This window comes from Pteropus medius, unplaced genomic scaffold (assembly GCF_902729225.1).
Source record: "Pteropus medius unplaced genomic scaffold, Ma_sr-lr_union100, whole genome shotgun sequence".
Taxonomy (NCBI): Eukaryota; Metazoa; Chordata; class Mammalia; order Chiroptera; family Pteropodidae; genus Pteropus; species Pteropus medius.
This window is the reverse complement of record NW_024355523.1, coordinates 2,101,643-2,108,108: the sequence shown is the minus strand read 5'-3', so window position 1 is coordinate 2,108,108 and position 6,466 is coordinate 2,101,643. Positions and strand designations below refer to the sequence as shown.

The window sequence follows — 6,466 nt, the reverse complement described above, 5'->3', positions numbered from 1 at the left end:
ACTGTTCATTTCATATTATGTGTTCTTGGCATCTTTACCCAAAATAAGTTGACCATATATGTGTGGGTTTATATCTGCGCTCTCCATTCTATTCCTTTGGCCTATGTGTCTGTTTTTATGTGAACACAGTAAAGTTTTAATGGCTATAAATTAATAATATGGTTTGAAATCAGGAAGTGTGATGCCTTTAAATTTGTTTTCCTAACTCAAAATTGCTTTGACTATTTGAGGTCTTTTAAGGTTTCATATAAATTTTAGAATAGCTTTTCTTTTCCTATTTTTAAAAATGGCATTTTGGTGGGGATTGCATTGAACTTGTATATCATTTTGAGTAGTATGGACATTTTCACCATATTAATTCTTCCAATCTAAGAGCATAAGGTATCTTTCCATTTATTTGTGTCTTCTTCAAGTTCTTTAATCAATGTCTTATAGTTTTTAGTGTACAGGTCTTTCACTTCTTTGGTCAAATTTATTCCTAAATATTTTATTGTTTTCATTGATATTATAAATGAAATTTCATTGATATTATAAATGATATTATAAAAGAAATTTCTTAATTTCTTTTTCAGATAATTCATTGTTAGTGTACAGGAACACAACTGATTTTTGTATGTAGACTTTGTATCTTACAGTGTTACTGAAGTCATTTATTAGTTTCAACATTTTTTTTGATAGAATCTTTAGAGTTTCTTATATGTAAGATCATGTCACTTGCCAACAGAGATAATTTTATTTTTTCTTTACAATTTTTGTGCCTTTTATTTAATATTTTTATTCCTAGATTGCTATGGCTAAGACTTCAGTACTATGTTCAATAGAACTGGTGAGAGTGGGCATCCTTGCCTTCTTCCTGATCTTAGAGAAAAGTCTTTTGACTTTTCACTGTTGAGTTTTATGCTAACTAGGGGTTTATCACATATGGCCTTTATTATTTTGAGGTACATTTCCTCTATACCCAATGTGTTGAACATTTTTATGCTAACTAGGGGCTTATCACATATGGCCTTAGAAGAAATGGATAAGTTCTTAGAAACATAGAACTTACTAAGACTGTATCATGAAGTAATAGAAAATCTGAACAGACCAATAATGAGCAAGGAGGTTGAATCAGTAATCAAAAACCTCCACCCACGTAGAAAAACCCAGTACCAACTGGCTTCACAGGTAAGTTCTACCAAACATCCAAACATTTAAAGAAAAATACCAACCCTTCTCAAACTTTTCCAAAAAATTGAAGAGAAAGAAATATTTCCAAACTTATTTTATTTTAAAAATAAAGTAATGTACTTTATTTAAATACCTATTTACATTTAGGATAATGAAAAGCATCATTTATATAATAAAATTGTCACTCACTAATAGTAAACCAAAATATATTTATGTCATTCTAAAATCTTGTTCCTATTATTCATGTCTTACTTTACAATTATTAGCCTAATTTAATTTATTAGAAAATGTAATTTATAAATTTATCATATGTTGTTAATAGACACTATAGCGATTTTGGTATCTGTTATATGATGTATATGTAAGGCAGTGTTAGAGTCTGATTATAATGAAGGCATATGATTTCATTAAGTTGCAAAGAATTATTTGACTATTCCAATAAGTCAATCAAAATATTTATTAGGAGTCTACTATAATTAGTTCTTAGAATACTATAATCCATTTCCTGATAGTACTATTTCATTTTAGAAACACATTCAGGAAACATTAGTACATGAATTATGAAAGATCAACATCTTCCATATCATCAACATAATAAAAATGAGATCAATTAATCATATATAAAACAATCCTTTTGAGAAATAGTTTCTCTGCACCAAATATTTACAAATTCTAGGACAAGAAATTAAAATATATAACCTATATAGATAATAAAACCATATTGTCCCAATAACATATATACATAATTAACACAAGTACATGCAAATATATACATAAGTGTTTCATTTCACTAATAATAAAAGAAATGAAAATTCAACTCACAATATTGTTTTTATACTCATAAAATTAGCATATTTTTTAAATTTAATATTCAATACTGGTTATTTCATGATGAGATAAACGTATCACAAGAGAAAATATAACCAGTATAACTTTCTAAATTAATCAATAAGTTATCTGTTGTGTGATTCCTATTCTCTTTTATAGTAGATAAATAATCTAAGTCAAAGCAAATTATATGTGAAAATGCTTTTCTGTTTTGTAATAAAAAAAATTGGAAAAAGTCACCCAACTGTTTAATGGTTAGAGAAATTATTATATGTTAATTCATGTCAATATTATGAAGTCTTTGAAATTATATTTATGAAAATTCTTAAAGATAAAAAAGTAATTATGATATAATATTAAGGTTGTTTTTTTTTAAAGAGAATTGAAGATTAGATCACAAATAAAAATAAAGTGCATAAGAAAAAGGAGACAGAAAATAAAGGTACCAAAGTGGTATTTATTTTTTTTCTGAGCCTTTAAATTTTTGTTTTGCAACATTTTAACATGATGATTACCAACCAGAGGGGAAAATCACAATATAAACAGATACTTTATACCATGTTTGTACTTGATGCCAAGCCTCCATTAAGAACAAGGTAATTTCTAAATTTAATCTAAAGACTAAATTATTTTCCTAGTGTAAACTATTTAGCACAGTTTCTTAAACTAATGTAAACTGTGTAAAGAAAAGGAATTGAATATGTGCAAAAGGAAACCTCTATGCATAGGTTAACTTGTAAATAAATTCTTAGGATTATAACTTGCTAACAGATTGGAGGGCGTCTGCTAAAAGTCTTGAAAATGACCTGCCAGACAAGGAATTATCTCAATTTATTCAACACTTTTCAGTAAGAAATTGTCTGATTTGGGCTGACCAGTTTAAGATTTTAGACAGAAAGTTCTGTCTTGAGGGTACTCTTCATTTTCTCTTATCAAGAAAGAAAATTTTGATTTACAATTTCTTTTCCTGAGATACCTTACGTATTGAAAAGTATTCTACTAGAAAGTATGCTAAACCTCAGAAATACATAGAGAAAAATTAAATTACATAGTACTATTCTTTAAGGTGCCAGTAGTATTAGAGAGGATACAGATGTAAAAAGTTACAAAATACAACACAGTATGATGTACACAACATCGGATGCATGTGTAATATAAGGACAGAAAAGAGGAAAAGTAATTAAGTGTGTTGGGAGGCTATTAAATCAAGGGAACTTTTTAGAAGAGATGACTTGTAAATTGAATTTTAAAAGAAAATCGAAAGTTTTTCAGAGGGTGAGGGATGTGAATGGCCTTCTCTGACTACAAAACTGATGTTTATAGACATGTTTAATATGCAGAACTTTCAAAACTGAAAGAGAATTCTCCTAGACAGGGTCATTCCATACAAATGCCTACTGGTCATTAAAGAGTAATGACAAATAAGAAGTTATATAAAGTTGCCTGGGGAGCCAATTTTTTATATTAAGAAATGTGTAGAAGTATAGATCAAATCCAAACTTAAAAAATAATTTTGTTTTCTGTCCCTCTGAAAATGACACTTTTCAGCAGTAGGTCAGAAGAAATATTTTCTTCATTTACTTGATTAGACAACATGGATTATTTAATGTCATAGACAATATCGGGGGCATGTAAGGTCATGTGAATTTATAGTATTGTATTCAAGAATATTATAATTAATTAAAAACAAAAATAGTATTTTTATCAGAAATATTCACTATTTTATACTTTTAAACTAATAATAGACTCCAGCCATAAAGGAACATATTGAAGGAGACCCAATAGGGGTGAATTTATGCCAAAATTTTCATTTCTTAAAACATTTCTAGATTTTATTCCAAGTTGTCCTTTTTTTAAAAAAAAAAAGATGTTAAACTAATCGAAGACTTTATAGTAATTATAACAATGTTTTCTTGCATTGTTCTACTATGAAAATTTTAGTTATCACCTTTACATTTCAAATTGTTAACATCATGATATTGTACATATTATTTTATAATTTAAATACTGTATATGAAATCATTTCAATTTTCTATATAATATTTACATGTCAGTTTCATTTAATATGCATAAAATTACTTATGTAAATATATTTTAAATATTTTCAAAATTTAATATAGGCTTCTGAATTGAGTTTGTCTGATTTTCCCTCATTTTTCTTCCTGAAAAAAGTTTATAAAAATAAGGGGAGAATGTCAAATGTAATATTACATTAGATTATGTAGCAGTCTGTCCTTTACTAAAAGCAGGTAGAATATCCACTAATTAAAGTACAGATGGGTTTTCAGCTAGCATGGTAGGTCCTAATAGAAGGGTGATAAGACTAGAATTTTTGGCTCACAATGGTGATACCTGTTTCCTAGCACCAACCTACTAGTTATGCAGGAGCAGGATAAAATCAAAGAGATGAATATATGTTAGAAAGTCCCAGGAATCAAAATTTAATGCTGGAAGGAACTTCCAAGTTGAAAATCTTGTTTCAGAATTTTAGGTCAGAGGCTGAAAAATCATATAAAGAAAAACTTGAAGTTTCTGAGGCTGGAGCAATTTCTGCCCATTCTGTCCTGGAAGAACAAGTGAATGAAATGGGTAAATCCAAGGTAATAGGAGGAAATAAATGCTAAAGGAGAATTTGATGCAAATTCTTGAGGCAAAATTCTTCTCTTTGCCAAGATAATCAGGGAATTTACAAGTCTTAAATAAATAAGCATTCCCTATTTCTCACCTCAAGTCCTTTGCTCCTCTTCCCTATGGAATGTAATTCAAAGCTTTCAATAAAGACTCCTCTCAAAGGTCTTGGTTAATTCTTATGAATGATGATAGCACAAAGAAAGTTGTCCATCTGAGTTTAATATTTTTTCTCTTGACCTTCTCCACTCAACATTAATTTAGTTAGCAAAAATTGTCACATGCTTAGCTTGGTCTGGATTTTCTGAACAAGAAAAGAAGCTATATAAAACTTTGGCTTTTCCTTTCAAAGTATTTAGTAGAATTTAAATATAATTCAGAGCTTTAAAATAACTAAACAATAAACAGAACAGATGTCTAAATAAAAGAATAAATGATTAATGAAAATAGGTGAAGTAGAAAAGAAAAATATATGTATATATTTATGATACTTTAAGATATAAAAACATATGGATCTTGAGATTATCATGCTAAGTGAAATGTTAGACGGAAAACACTGAGAAACATCTGATTTCACATATTAGTGGGATAAAAACTGAAAGCAACAAATGAATAAGATGAACAAAAACTCATAGACACAGACAAAAGTTTAGTGGTTACCAGAGGGACAGGGGGGAGGGGGAGATAGATAAGGGTAAAGGGGGACAAATATATCGTGATGGAAGGAGATTCAACTTTATGTGGTGAACACACAATGCAATATACAGATGGTGTATTATTGAATTCTACACTTGAGACCTATATAATTTTATTAACCAATATCACCTTGCTAAATTTAATAATTAATCAATTAAAAATTTTAAAAAGAGATGAAAACAACTTAGATAACACAAAATTTGTGGATATAGTAGCAGTGGAAAATCTTAGATTTGACTACATACAAATTTAATGCTAAATAAACTTAAGAAAAACATTTATTATAGAATATTAGAAATAAACATGAATTTCAAGGAATTAGTTCTTTAGTACATAAAACATATTAAAATCCCAAAGAAAAATTCCAATTTAGAGTTAAAAACAAGAAGAAAAGATGAAAGACTTGTATGGGTAATTTCCATAAGGGAAATTTTTAAAAAAATACATCAAAAATCTACATTACTAATAAGCAAAGAAATAAAAATGAAACCTATATGATGTCATTATTTGACTACTCCTTTAGCAAAATATGCAAAATAAGGACACAAAGCTCATAAATTGCAAGAGTAGATGGAGAAATAAGCCTTCTGGGAAGTGATTTGGCAATGGCTATCAAATGTCTAAATAATGTTATTACTCTTTGATGTGGTAACACTGTCAGAATCTGTACTAAGAATAATTATAGATTAGGGAAACATCTTTGTACTAGGATAATAATTATCTTCTTAAAAATTAATCAAAATTAGAAAACTTTATCTTGTCTGATAGTATTTTAAAAAAAGAATTGAACTATAATACATGAGCCCAATTCAGTGTTATGCAGTTATTAAGATTATGTTTTAAAAACTATGCAATAGCATGATATAATACTTAGAATATAAGGTTATGTGCAAAAACAAGATGCCCAAACAGTTTTAAGTATTGGATTCAAGATCCAAATTGGATAAAAGTATATATGTTTATTTATAAGTAAAGGAATGTGAAAAAAAGGAATATGGAAGAAACACATGGGATCATTAGTAGTGGTTGTATCTCTATGGTGAGATTATAGAAGTTTTTTTTGGTTTTTGTTTTTGTTTTTACTATATAAATATTTCAAGTTAAAAAAAACAATTCGTAGTAGGTATTGTTAATTTTTAAAATT

The 6,466-nt window shown here is 28.0% G+C and overlaps 1 pseudogene; it reads left to right on the top strand.

The window, feature by feature from the left end:
• The first annotated feature begins 1,092 nt into the window (after positions 1-1,092).
• The window catches only part of LOC120599682 (40S ribosomal protein SA-like), a 32,126-nt pseudogene continuing 26,752 nt past the window's right edge, over positions 1,093-6,466 (top strand).